General features: G+C 34.1%; 1 long non-coding RNA gene across 1 annotated transcript in view; it reads right to left on the bottom strand.

The window, feature by feature from the left end:
• The window catches only part of LOC141567790 (uncharacterized), a 170,371-nt gene that overhangs the window by 143,125 nt on the left and 12,722 nt on the right, over positions 1-14,524 (bottom strand). The window lies entirely within an intron of this gene.

The raw sequence follows: 14,524 nt of genomic DNA, 5'->3' as shown, positions 1-14,524 counted from the left end.
ACATAAAAAAGGGGAGAGTAAAGGCCTAAACTGGAATATGGGAATGGAGAAAATAAGCATGCTGAAGAAAATGGAATACTCTAAATATCAAACTTTCCTTTACATAAACTAAAGGATAACCACTCAAAAAAATCCAGAACTGAAATATATACTGTAATAAAAGAAGAAACAGAGGGAAACATCATAGAATACCACCACACAGAAATAATAGACAACAACAAAAAGGCAAAGAAACAATGGAGACACAGCCTTACCAGAAAACTAAAGATAGAATGACAGGAAATCCTCACATATCAATAATCACCCTAAATGTAAATGGACTGAACTCACCAATAAAAAGGCACAGAGTAGCAGATTGGATCAAAAAACTAAACCCAACCATATGCTGTCTCCAAGAGACACATCTCAGCTACAAGGACAAGCATAGACTCAAAGTGAAAGGGTGGAAATTGACACTCCAAGCAAATGGTATCCAGAGAAAATCAGGTGTAGCCATACTGATATCAGATGAAACAGACTTCAGGGTGAAAAAGGTAACAAGAGACAAAGATGGACATTTCATAATGGTAAAGGCGACTATACAACAAGAAGACATAAGAGTCATCAATGTTTATGCCCCCAATCAGGGACCACCAAAATATACCAAGAAGCTACTAACAGAACTAAAGGGAGAAATTGACCAAAACACAATTATACTAGGGGACTTAAATACATCACAGACTGCTATGGATAGATCATCCAAACAGAAAATAAATAATGAAATAGCATCCCTAAATGACACATTAGATGAAATAGACATAAATGACATGTATAGAGCACTTCATACTAAAACATCCAACTATACGTTTTTTTTCTAGTGTACATGGAACATTGTCAAGGATAGACCATATATTGGGACATAAAATCAGCCTCAACAAATTTAAGAAGATTAATATCAGACCAAGCATATTCTCTCAACACAAGGCTTTGAAATTTGATATCAACTGGAAAAGAAAGTAGGATAAAACACAAATACATGGAGATTAAACAACACACTTTTAAAGAATAACCGGTCAAGGAAGAAAACAGAGGAGAGATCAAAATGTACATAGAAACAAATGATAATGAAAATACATCCAACCAAAATTTCCGGGATTTAGAGAAAGCAGTTTTAAGTGGAAAATTTATATCATTAAAGGCCTAGCTCACGAAACAAGAAAAATCCCACCTAAATAACCTCATGTTACAAATTAAAGAACTAGAAAAAGAACAAATGAAACCCAAGGTCAGCAGAAGAAAGGAAATAATAAAAATCAGAGCAGAACTAAATGAAATAGAGAACAAAAAGATAGTAGAAAAAATTAATGTGACAAAGACCTGGTTATCTGAAAATATTAACAAAATTGATAAACCCTTCGCTAGGCTCACTAAGATAAAAAGAGAGAAGACACTAATTAACAAAATCAGAAAAGAAAAAGGGAAAGTTATCACGGACACCACAGAAATACAAAGGATCATCCAAGATACTATGAAGGACTATAAACCACCAAATTCAATAACCTAGAAGAAATGGACAAGTTCTTAGAAACATATAGCCTTCCTAAGCTGAACAATGAAGACTGGAAAATCTAAACAGACCGATCACAAGTAACGAAATTGAATCAGTCATCCAAAACCTTCCCAAAAGCAAAAGTCCGGGACCAGATGGCTTCACTAGTGAATTCTACCAAACCTTCAAAGAGGATCTAATACCAATCCTGCTCAAACTCTTCCAAAAAATTGAAGAAGAGACAGTACTGTCTAACTCATTTTATGAGGCCAACATTACCCTGATACCAAAACCTGGTAAGGACAACACAAAAAAAGAAAACTACAGACCAATATCTCTGATGAATACAGATGCAAAAATCCTAAACAAAATTCTAGCAAATCGAATACAACAATGCATTAAAAAGATTATTCATCACGACCAAGTGGGGTTCATCCCCGGGGCACAAGGATGGTTCAACATGTGCAAATACATCAATGTGATACATCACATAAACAAAATAAAGGACAAAAATCATATGATTATATCAATTGATGCAGAAAAAGCATTTGACAAGATACAACATCCATTTATGATTAAAACACTTAATAAAATAGGTATAGAAGGAAAATACCTTAACATAATAAAGGCCATATATGACAAACCCTCAGCTAATCTCATAATTAATGGTGAAAAACTGAAGACCTTTGCTCTACATTCAGGAACATGACAGGGCTGTCCCCTATCACCTCTGCTTTTCAACATAGTGTTGGAAGTCCTCGCCAGAGCAATCAGGCAAGAGAAAGAAATAAAAGGCATCCAAATTGGGAATGAAGAAGTTAAATTGTCACTCTTTGCAGATGACATGATGCTATATATAGAAAACCCTAAAGACTCCACCAAAAAGCTATTAGAAACAATCAACGAATACAGTAAAGTTGCTGGCTACAAAATCAATGTACAAAAGTCCATTGCATTCCTATATACTAACAATGAAATCTCAGAAAAAGAAATGCAAAAAACAATTCCTTTTGCAATTGCAGCAAAAAGAATAAAATACCTAGGAATAAACTTAACCAAGGATGTGAAAGACCTATATGCTGAAAACTATAAGACATTTTTAAAAGAAATTGAAGAAGACACAAAGAAATGGAAAGACATTCCATGCTCATGGATTGGAAGAATCAACATAGTTAAAATGGCCATATTACCCAAAGCAATATACAGATTTAATGCAATCCCCATCAAAATCCCAATGGCATTTTTTAAAGAAATAGAACAAAAATCGTCAGATTTGTTTGGAACCACAAAAGACCCCGAATAGCCAAAGCAATCTTAAGAAAAAAGAACAATACTGGAGGTATCACACTCCCTGACTTTAGCTTGTACTACAGGGCAACAATAATCAAAACAGTATGGTATTGGCAGAAAAACAGACACGTAGACCAATGGAATAGAATTGAGAACCCAGAAATAAAACCACATTAATATGGACAGATAATTTTTGACAAAGAAGCAAAAAACATACAATGGAGAAAAGACAGCCTCTTTAATAAATGGTGCTGGGAGTATTGGAAAGCCACGTGCAAAAGAATGAAACTGGACTGCTATCTGTCACCATGTACCAAAATTAATTCAAAATGGATTTCAATAGTGACTTTTGAGTATATTGGATAAAAATTAAACATGAGTCTTCATAATACTGTAATATATGTTATATATAAATTGAATATAGAAATGAAAAGATCAGCTGTATTTACAACTTGACTTTAACTTATTCAATTACAGATAAAGAATCTAAGGTCTAAAGAGATTCAATAAATAGTCCACGGTGGCCAAGCAATTTTCTTCAGCTTTAAAGGTCTATCCTAGCTCTAAAAATCTTTTATCCTATGATTAAGAAGAACATCTATAAATAGGTTAAAAGTAATAGTAAGAAAAATACAAAATAAATTGACTATAATTTATCAAAATAAAAGTAGAGTTTGGTTATTTAAAATGTAGCTATGAATAGGTTAAAAATAAATAAAAGTATATCAGTGTGCATTATTAATATTAAAAATATTTAAGAGTGTACTATATTCCAGGAACTCTTCCAGGTTGTGGGGATACAATAGTGACCAAAACAAACAATAATCCCTCTCTTTTGGGTTCATATTTTAATGAAGGGTGACGGAATATAAGACTGAATAAGCAAACTGCATCACATCGGATGGTTAGAAGTGCTATAAAATAATAGAGAAGAAAGGGATATAGTAATTGACAAGAGTGGTGTAGAGGGAGAGTTACAATATTCTAAATAGGATCATCGGGGAAATTCTCACTAAGAAGGTGACAGTAAAGCAAAGACCTGAAACAGGAGAAGGAACAAGCCATGAAATGACTGGGGTAGGGGTGAAGGACAAGGGAAGAGGGACACTGCCGGAAGGTGGGAGGATGCAGGGAAGTGACTTTTTAGGCAGAATGAAAAGCAAGTGCAAAAGCTGTGAGGTGGCACCATTTCTAGCATGTTTCATGAACAAGAGGCCAGAAGAAGACGGCCAATGGGGCTAAAGCAGAGGGAAGGAGGGATTAATAGGCAATTAGAACAGAAAGATATTAGAGTAGCAGGCTGCTGCCAGGCCTTATATTTAAGATGAGATAGAAGCTGTTGGTGGATTCTTGAGTAAAGAAATGATGTGATCTCACTTATCTTTTAAAAGACCCACTCTGGCTTTTATATGGACTATAAGGGAACAAAAGGTTAAGCAAGAACCAGTGAGAAGGCAGTGGCAATAATCCAGGTGAGAGATGTGGTTAGAAGTGGTTAAATTCTAGATATCTTTCAAAGGCAAAGACAACAGGATTTGCTGACAGATTGGATATGGGGTATGAAATAAAGACTATAAGGTTTTTTTTTGGTCTGAACACCTGAAAGGATGGAATTGCCATTACTGAGGAAATGGAGACTATGGGAGACGCTGGCTTGGATGGGGATTGAAGAATGTAATATCAGGAGTTCAATTTCAGTCATATTGATTATGAATGCTTTTTAGATATTCAGTTAAGAATGTCAAGTAGGCAGTTAGGTGTGTGAGTCTGAAATCAGAGGAGAGATGCAGTGGGGAGAACACAAATTTAGAAGTCACCAGCAGATATATGGCATATAAAACTATGTATTTGGTGGATATTATAGTGAAGATGCTCAGTGATTCAGCGTTGGGGCGGTCTAACATTGCTAGGTCAAAGAGATATGGAGGATCCGATTAAAAAAGGGTTTAAGAAGAAGTGTCCAGGAGGGCAGGAGGGAAACCAAGAGAGTGTGTCCTGGAAACTACTGCTTAAAATGCTGCTCATTGGTCAAGTAAGATGAGGACTGAAAATGAACCACTGATTTAGAAAGGTGAAAGTCATCTGTATTCTTGATAAGAGATATCTGGGGAAAGCAGTGAACAAAAGTCTGACGGGAGAAACCACAAGATGTTTTTATGTTTATGATCCATAAGAAAGAGAAATGACCAAGCAGGAGAGGGAAGAATTGCTGGAATGATAGCATGAGATGAAGAAAGGGCATGGAATCTATTAACAAATACAGGGGTTAGCCTTAGATAAGAGCACAACTCACAAATAGGAATAAGAGAGAAATCAGAATATATACTGTTTATAGAAGACAGCTTATGTTCATTTATTACTACAACTTTTCTTAGATTCATGTTTTATCTTTTATTTCTGAGCTCATTATTTTAAAAGTAAATTAACTCCTTTTTGTTTTATTTTTGTACATATTTTATTTTTATCCATAATAAAACAATGGCTTTCCAGATTCTAGAATATCTCTTTTCAGTCCAAAGACCTTGCTTGCAGCTCAAGCTATTCCAGTGTGCTGTAATACTATTCCAAAAGGCAGAAATAACTCAGATTCCTATACGACATTCCAAGCCTCTTTACCGTTTTTCTTAACCAACGAAAAAGTAACCAGCCTGCCTCCTAAGGGTATTCTGTTAACAGGGATACCGTGTTTCCCCAAACATAAGACCTAGCTGGACAATCAGCTCTAATGTGTCTTTTGGAGCAAAAGTTAACATAAGATCCGGTATTATATTACATTATATTATTATATAATACCTGGTATTATATTGTTATATAAAACTGGGTCTTATAGTAAAGCGAGACTGGGTCTTATATTAATTTTTGCTTCAAAAGACGCCATTAGAGCTGATTGGCTGGCTGGCTAGATCTTATTTTTGGGGAAACACGGTATGTCAAGATAATATTCTTTTTACTCTATATTATTTTCATCAAATATAATCTTCATGTATATTATTTATTCCAGGGTATTAATACTCAGTGTACATAAATTCAGAGAGATAACACTTGGCATTTGTTATATTTAGGCTAAATAAAATACATTTGCCATCTTTCCTATGATTCATAAATTGGAGCACATAAGGTGCTATCGGTAAATTACTCAGACTTTTCAAATATTTTTATTGATTTAACAATAAATAATAATCTAATAACCTAATATACCAGAACTGCTACAGTTTCAAAAATTCAAGTTGTCTTAAAGATAAGTGAAAAATTACATGTTTTTCACAGTGTTGTAAATTTGTATCTCCCGCCTACACCTTTGTAATTTATTGAATATATATACATATATAAATTGCCAAGAGAATAGCTTGTATATTGGCTGTATTTGAGTTTTAGGTCCAACAAATTTAGTCTGCTAAAACGAACAAACAAACAAAATAGGAAATTCCACATGTGCTTTGATGGTACTACAGGATACTTGACTATACAGCAGTTTTATTCATGAGCTATAAAACATTACCACCTTATCTGTCAATAACATCTATACTAAAATAAACACAATCAGGGATAACATGAAATACAACATTAAATAAAATTACAACCTTTTCTTGTTTCTAGAAAATAATCTTTTGGCTATTAGTACATTTCCAACAAAGAATGTATATTATCCTGGTACAACATGTGCTGCTGACTTTTTCCCTTAAACAGAATGTTAGTTAGGGGTAACATAACAAAATGTCACAGACTGAGTGGCTTAAACAACAGAAATTTATTTTCTCACAATTCTAGAGGCTAGAAGTCCAAGATCCAAGGTGTCTGCAGGGTTATTTCTTCTGAGAACTCTCTCCTTGGCTTGCAGGTTGTGATCTTCTCCCTGTCCATATATGGTCTTCCCGCTGTGTTCTAATCTCCTCTTGTAAGGACACCAGTCATACTGGATTACCGTCTACCCTAACAACCCCATTTTGATTTAATCAGCTTTTTAAAGACCCTATCTCCAAATACAGTCACATTCTGAGGTTTTCGGGGTTGTGCTTCAAAATATGAATTTGGGATACAGAGGGCACAGTTCAGCCCACAACAAACACATAGTTAGTTACAGAGAAAATGCATAACTTGGAGAAGGCCTTAATATATATTTTTCTTTTACGTAGTCGTAATATCTTAAAGGTAGGCCCAGAAAATTAATTTATTGAAATTATTTTTATTACAATGATTAAAATGTTCATTCCTTATCATTTTAAACAGAATCATCACTCAGTGTTCTTTGAAAAACTGAAAATGGTGGAACAGATTACACAGATTTCTTTATAATTTCATATGTCTGTTCTTGTTTGAGTCACACAACTCTGGAAAATTGAAACTCAGAAATCTGAAAAACAGGATAGGTCTAAAACTTTGTCTTCTATTCTTCATTCAATGGCTGTTTACACTATGCAACATTTAGAAAAGAGAATAGCACATGGAAGTTTTTGTGCATGAAGATTTGGGAGACTTAGAAAGTCAGCTTAAGCTATAAGGGTTTTCTAGAAGAATGACTTAAGCCCACAGTTGCACAATGCTTTTGCAAGGACTGTAAGAATGGTTGCTTGTATTTATGGTATGGGGTCAGAAGCAGGGTGAAATTAAGAAGAAAGGAGAGGCTTATTTAGTAAACTACTAAGCTGGTTTTCTGACTAACATGAATACTTATATTAGCATATACAGAAGGTGCCAAAATAATGTATACACATTTTAAGAAAGGAAATAACTGTATTAAAATTGTAATAATATATAGCAGTAACAAAAGATGAATACAAGTCACGTTTGAGTTCTGCAATTATAAGAGGTGCCCAAAGTAGTTACCATCAGCATAATGTTAATATTGTTTTTTCCTTTCTTAAAATGTGTGTGTGTGTGTGTGTGTGTGTATATATATATATATATATATTTTTTTTTTTTGCATCCTCTTGTAGTTTACAACCAGACTTTCCTCAGACTTTGATAAAATATTCTGAAAGTTTTGGCCAGTGTGTTAAAAGTTCAGCCGACTTCCAGTGGTGGAGAGTGACTATGATAAACTAAAATTCTGTATTGTAATTTTTTAAGGGCTGCAGTTTAAAGAGCAGCACTACATTTCATAGGAGCAGTGGCAAACACATGGCATTTTCCTCCTCTGGAGACATCCCTAGAGCTTCATCACTCAGCTTGATCAAATTAACTGAATCATTGTTCCACTCATTGAGCCAGTGTGTTCATTGCCTAAAAATTCACAACTCTGCCAACTGTGGCTACCATTATTATGGTGTGCTTTTTCTTGTTGGCTAATACCATGCTTTTTGGTGAGGAAATTATAATTAAAGTTTCTCTATGTAAGTTCAGGAAAATTCGTCATGGTAATTTTTTTCATCTTGAAATCCCTAAAGTATTTATACCCTGAGGAAAAACTCACGACCTAGCAAGAGTAATGAGCAGAAGCATCTTTTAGAAGGGCATCTGAATTTACACTACATGAAGTTAGGAGAAAACTTCCCATTAAACATGCCTCTAATTTCCTCATTCTGCTGAAGCCCTAATAAAGTAAGGAATAAAAAAGATGCAAAAAGAAAAAAAATGAAGGGAGATAAAGATGATGAAAGATTTCAACAGAATTCTTTGGGAGATGGAAAGCAGATGGAGAATAGTGTTCAGTAAAGAAAGCTATAACCTGGGTGTCTACATTATCCACGAGAAAAATGCTTTCTGTCTTTATCTTCTTCTTTTTTTGTTTTTAGTCTAATTTTCCCTATAGAAACCTGGAACATGGAGGCTCAAGGTATCGGGGAAGTAAATCTCAGTGCTGAAAACAAGGAGAGTGGTTGAAAGTGGCTACATCATCAGATTTGTCTACTCCACACATCCCTAAGCGAAGTAATTCCTTCCCTATTTTATCCCCACCTTCCAGCCTGCAGGATACCAATGTTTTGGTTTCTAGATGAATTAACACATCTAAGAGGGTCTGGATCAGGGACACTAGTCAGTGCAAGGTATGGGAAGGGAAATGGGTGTTAAGCCAAAAGTATTCAGTCCAATTTTCATGCTGATTGGTGGGACTCTAGTCCCTTTCTCTATGCTGACATTGAGGCATATATTCTCCCAAATGGGAGAACAAGAGAATACTTTTCTGGAAAACCAAATGACTCCAAAGGAAAGACCTATTGAAACTGATGTTTAAGAGATCCTCATTAAAAAAGAAAAAGCAGGTTTATTATACCAATCATCATATAGTTGAGACAACTTATTCATAAACACACGGTGCTTCCATAGGGCATTTTATGATGAAACAGCCAGCCAAGTGACACAAGACATTTGAGGAAAGTCTTTAAAATGAAAGTGAGACATTAGAGTTGATAAAGAGAAAACAAAATACCTAGGGGAAATAGAGACACTAAAAGGAGTGGAACATACTTTAAGAAATATTCTCAGAGAGAAAGATGATTATTTTAAGTGTAAAATAAAAAGAACATGCTATAAAAACAGAACAGAGAACAAGGAAAGTGGGAATAAAAATTAAGATAACAATAAAGAACAACTCAGTAGGAGATTTGGAAGATAGTGTTGAAGAAATTTCTCAGGTAGTATAACAAAAAGATCAAGGAGATGGAAAACAAGATGAAAAGTAAAGCACTTAGAGGATCCAACAAAAGATCCAACTTTCAAACAAGGAAATGGAGGGAATGAAATCATCTAAAGAATTATACAATAAAATTCCCCAGAACTGACATGTATAGAGAACAGTCAGATTGGAACGGGGGTAGAAGAAAAATAAAGGCAGAGGAAGAGGAAATTGGAAATTGAGCAGTTGGCAAACAACACTGAAAAATCACAGTAAATTTAGACAAATGAAAACCTAATAAAAATTGCCAAATGAAAATTGTAGGTAGCTACAAATTATAGGGGAAAAAAAGGAAGGGTTGTATAAGAAGGAAAGAGTAGTTGTTTCCTACTTGTGCAAAATGTCCTGTTAGCCCTACTTGACCTACAGTGACAAAATATGTTTTAGTGGTCAGAATAAAATAAACCCTATATAGGAAGGATGGAGAAAGGGGAAAGGAAGCAGTAAGAGAGATAACATTGTCGTACTGAGACAGCAGTAAAATATATTATTTAAAAATATGGAAATACGAGAGGAAATAAACAATTGAAAAAATTCAGCATTTGGTTTGGGAGAGGAGGATTGGCATTTTTATAACTTTGTTTTTAAAATTAAAGTTTATTGGGGTGACAATTGTTAGTAAAGTTACATCAATTTCAGGTGTGTAATTCTGTACTACATCATATATATATCACATTGTGTGTTCACCACCCAGGGCCCGTTCTCCTTCCATCACCATTTATTTGATCCTCTTTACCCTCTTTTACAATCCCCCACCCCCTTTACCCTCTGGTAACCACTAAACTATTGTCTATATCTATGAGTTTTTGTTTCTTCATTTGTCTTGTTCTTTTGTTGTTTTTGGTTTTATATACCATGTATCAGTGCAATCATACGGTTCTCGACTTTTTCTGTCTTATTTTGCTTAGCATTACAATCTCAAGATGGATCCATGTTGTCACAAATGGTACTATTTCATATTTTCTTATGGCAAAATAGTATTCCATTGTGTATATATACCACATCTTCTTTATCTATTCATCTATTGAAAGACATTTTGGTTGTTTCCATGTCTTGGCCACTGTAAATAAAGAGGCAGTGAACACTGGAGCAGATATGTCTTTAGGGAAAAATGTTTTCAGATTTTTTTGGGTAGATACTCAGGAGAGGGATTGCTGGGTCATATGGTAATTCTATTCTTAATTTTTTGAGGAACCTCCACACTGCCTTCCAGAGCAGCTGCACCAGTCTGCATTCCCACCAACAGTGTATGAGGGTTCCTTTTTCTCCACAGCCTCTCCAACACTTGTTACTATTTGTCTTATTGATGATAACCATTCTAACTGGTGTGAGGTGGTATCTCATTGTGGTTTTATTTGCATTTCTCTGATGATTGGTGATGTTGAGCATTTTTTTATATGTCTATTGGCCATTTGTATGTCCTCTTTGGAGAAATGTCTCTTCAGGTCTTCTGCCCAATTTTTAATTGGATTGGTTGTTTTTTTGTTGTTGAGTTGTATGAGTTCCTTATATATTTTGGATATTAGCCCCTTATCAGAGGCGTTGTTTGCAAAAATCTTCTCCCATTTGGTTGGTTGCCTTGTTGTTTTGTTGATGCTATCTTTTGCTGTGCAGAAGCTTTTTAGTTTGATATAGTCCCATTCATTTATTTCAGCTTTTACTTCCCTTGCCTTTGGAGTCAAATTCATAAACTGTTCTTTGAATCCAAGATCCGTAAGTTTAGTATATAATTCTTTTAGTAAAATCTGCCTTAATAAAAACTATGTACATACATTTGATAAAAATAAAAATCTAATTAAAATTAATTCAAAAGGGAAAAACCAAGATTACAACAAAGGTTAAGGGAGTAGAAAATGAACAGGCAAGATTTAGACAGTTCACATATATGTAAAATTTAAATAGCATAACAGAATTTTAAATGTAAAGCTGGACACTATTAAGTTTTTAAAAATACGGTCAAATGATATTTCTCTTATTTCCATATTACATTAATGCATATATTTACTAAAATTATGCTTTTGTTTGGCATCTTTACATTTACATAAAATATACACTAAATTTTTAAAACCAAGAACAAAAGATTCAAACTGTCATTCATAGCATTCTACTAAGTTAATAATAGTAACTCTATAACACTGTATCTCTGCAAAACTTTGTTTTCAAAGTGAGGGTAGGGAAAGGCTCAATTCCCACCTTAGTCACTGGTTGTTCTAAGGAACAGAGATTCATTCAAACTAGGTAACTACTAATAGGGAATTTTTTTAAAGGATAAAACACTATTTCAAAAAGTCAAGGATAGAGAAAGGAAACGAAATTCCATCAAGATCCAAGGTTGTTGACTTCATTATCTCTATTCTCTCTCTTCAGGGCCACAGGGACTATTATCTCTCCTCCTGGTGTGTGTCTGAATCATTACTTTCTCTTTGGAGCCCATTTCTGTTTCACTTACACATGCCAAACATGGCCATTCCAGTGTCAGCTTTATGTGATCTCCCTAAATGTCTCAAAGTTGCTCACTAGAATTTCTAAGTCCTACTTCCAAATGCTTGGAAGACAGAATCTGATTGGCTCAACTTGAGTCAAACCTACAACTGATCCAATCAGCTGTGGGCTCTGAGTGTGTGTGTGTGTGTGTGTGTGTGTGTGTGTGTCTCCAGATGTCATAGACCTGATGCTCACTCAGCAGGAATTGTGGGAGAAGAGGTTGACAAAAAGGAAAATTGACTAACACATTTGCTTTACCTTTTCAGCTCTCTTGACAAGACCAGTTCCTCCAAAAAGAGTGGAGACTCAACTGGAGTGACTGACAGGGATCCGAAGTGAAGTGGTAAAACGTGAAAAGTGTAAAGAAGAATGTATGTCACTCTTTTTGTTTTTGATAATTTGCACTAGAATTCTAAGGACATTAAGGGGAAATACCAAAGAGAAGAGAGGGGGAAAAAAAACTGTTAGCAGGGCTTATCAGTAGTGTTTTTATGGGTTAAAAAGGTTCAGTTATAGGTTATGTGTGGGAAGAGTTGTGAGACCGGTGTGATTATAATCTCACTGCATTCTACATCTTCATAGACAAGTTAGTGTAGAGTAGGTAGTTGCTTACTTTATAAACTTAAGAAACCATTTGGGTTTCCTGGATATCAGGCTGAAAATTCAAGACAATTGCCTGCAGATTTTACAAATTTAAAGTAGATGGATTAGTAAAGTGTAGATTAAAATGTAACAAGTAAAAATTATCTTTGCTTCTTCCAAATATATTATTTTTAGATATACATCAGGCTTCTATTTAACTTTCATCAAGGAAATAGTACACAGTTTGTTAGATCATCCTGTACTAGAGCTGAATGACGAATGGCAAAGAAAATAGAAATGATGACTTCATTACAGTGATTATTTTAACCACTTAAAATTTATTTTATTCATTTGTCAGGTACTGTGCTGTGCTTTCACAGCTATTTTCACATTTAATCTTCTTAACTATCTGAGATAGGTATTATTATCTTCTATCAAATGAGATAGTCAAGCACTTACGCAAGGTCGTATTATCAATAACTGGTAAATCCAGAAACCAGGGCAAAGTTTTAGGATTCCAAAGAATATCACTGTTTTAGAATATTAGCTGCAATTGGGAAAAAAATCAACTAATTCAATCAAGCTTTTTTAGCAGTAACCCTGACAAATGGCATGTCCTTATATTTGTGTCATATATTTGTTCAGATTATTATTTACATGCCTCTAATTGCATTTGGATGTCTATTCCTGAGTGACAATTTTTTAAAAAACAATTGTTTCCTCATAGGTTTGTCCACTGGTAATTCAAAGATATTATTTCAGAAGCTCAACTACCAGAATCTTTCAGCATAAAGTTTTTATATTTTATTGAGTATACATACTTCTCCTTCCTCAAATAAGATATTCTTTGTATTTTCTAATTTAAAAAACTGGCTCTATAAGTTAGCTTTATGTAATTACTCGTAAGTCACTGTGGTCTAAAACTTTAGAGAATGCTCAAAAGCAGACCAGTGTACTCTGGTTGAACTTTTGTATTTCAGTTAATTGTGCTTAGCATGCAGCTCAGGTTGATAATCTCGTCTGTGTTGACACTGAAGTATCTACTCATTGATATTAGGCTGTCAGTTATGACTATTTTCATAAGTGATAAACCAAATTTAGCTCCTGATAGTTCAAAAAACATTTAGCTGTTATCATTAACATGTCTGAAAAAATGATTATCAACATTATTTTATTTTGTTTTTCATTTCCTGGAATATTTAGAATGGGAAAACTTTTGTTTAATGGTTAAAGCTGTTATTAGCTATTTATGAACTTAAGAAACCATTTGGGCTTCCTGGATATCTGGCTGAAAATTCAAGACGATTGCCTGAAGATTTTACAAATTTAAAGTATATGGATTAGTAAAGTGTAGATTAAAATGTAACAAGTAAAAGTATATTAATACATAAAAACCTTCAAGACTAGTTTACATTTTTTAATATATATGGTGGAAATCTGATCTTTTATGCCCTATACTCATATTGAATCAAGCTAGATTAATGATAATAATCATAAATACCATTTCTGGACACAAAATTAATTATTCCCTAAATTAATATATTATATTAGGTAGTATCATAATTTGGGCAACCAATGCATTAAAATAGGTTACTTTTCACAAAATTGATTTTACATATTGTATATTTCAAACCAGAGTTAAATGTGTTAGACTCTTATTTTCCAATAATGCTGATGAAGAAAAATACACTGTGTAAAAAAAAAGATAATTCCTCTTGAGAGTTTACATCGTACAGACATCTGTTATTCATGAGATTTCTAATTTTTGTTACTGCCTATGGATATTGTTGAGAGGCTGGACTTTAGCTGTGAAATTTACCTGCAAAACTGTTTTATAACCGAAAATAACATGCTTTTGCTTTCAGTATTACTATTGTAAGAAAAAAAATGGACTAAAACTAGAATATTAATGTCTCCTTTATTTTTCTTCCTAAGGACAGCAAGGAAGTTACAATACAACCTAACATAAAGAAAGAAAGAGAGAGAGAGAGAGAGAGAGAGAGCGAGAGCGAGAGAGAGAGAGCGAG

Source organism: Rhinolophus sinicus, linkage group LG12, assembly GCF_036562045.2.
Source record: "Rhinolophus sinicus isolate RSC01 linkage group LG12, ASM3656204v1, whole genome shotgun sequence".
Lineage (NCBI taxonomy): Eukaryota > Metazoa > Chordata > Mammalia > Chiroptera > Rhinolophidae > Rhinolophus > Rhinolophus sinicus.
Note: the sequence above shows the minus strand (reverse complement) of the source record. Positions and strands in the feature narration are given on the sequence as shown.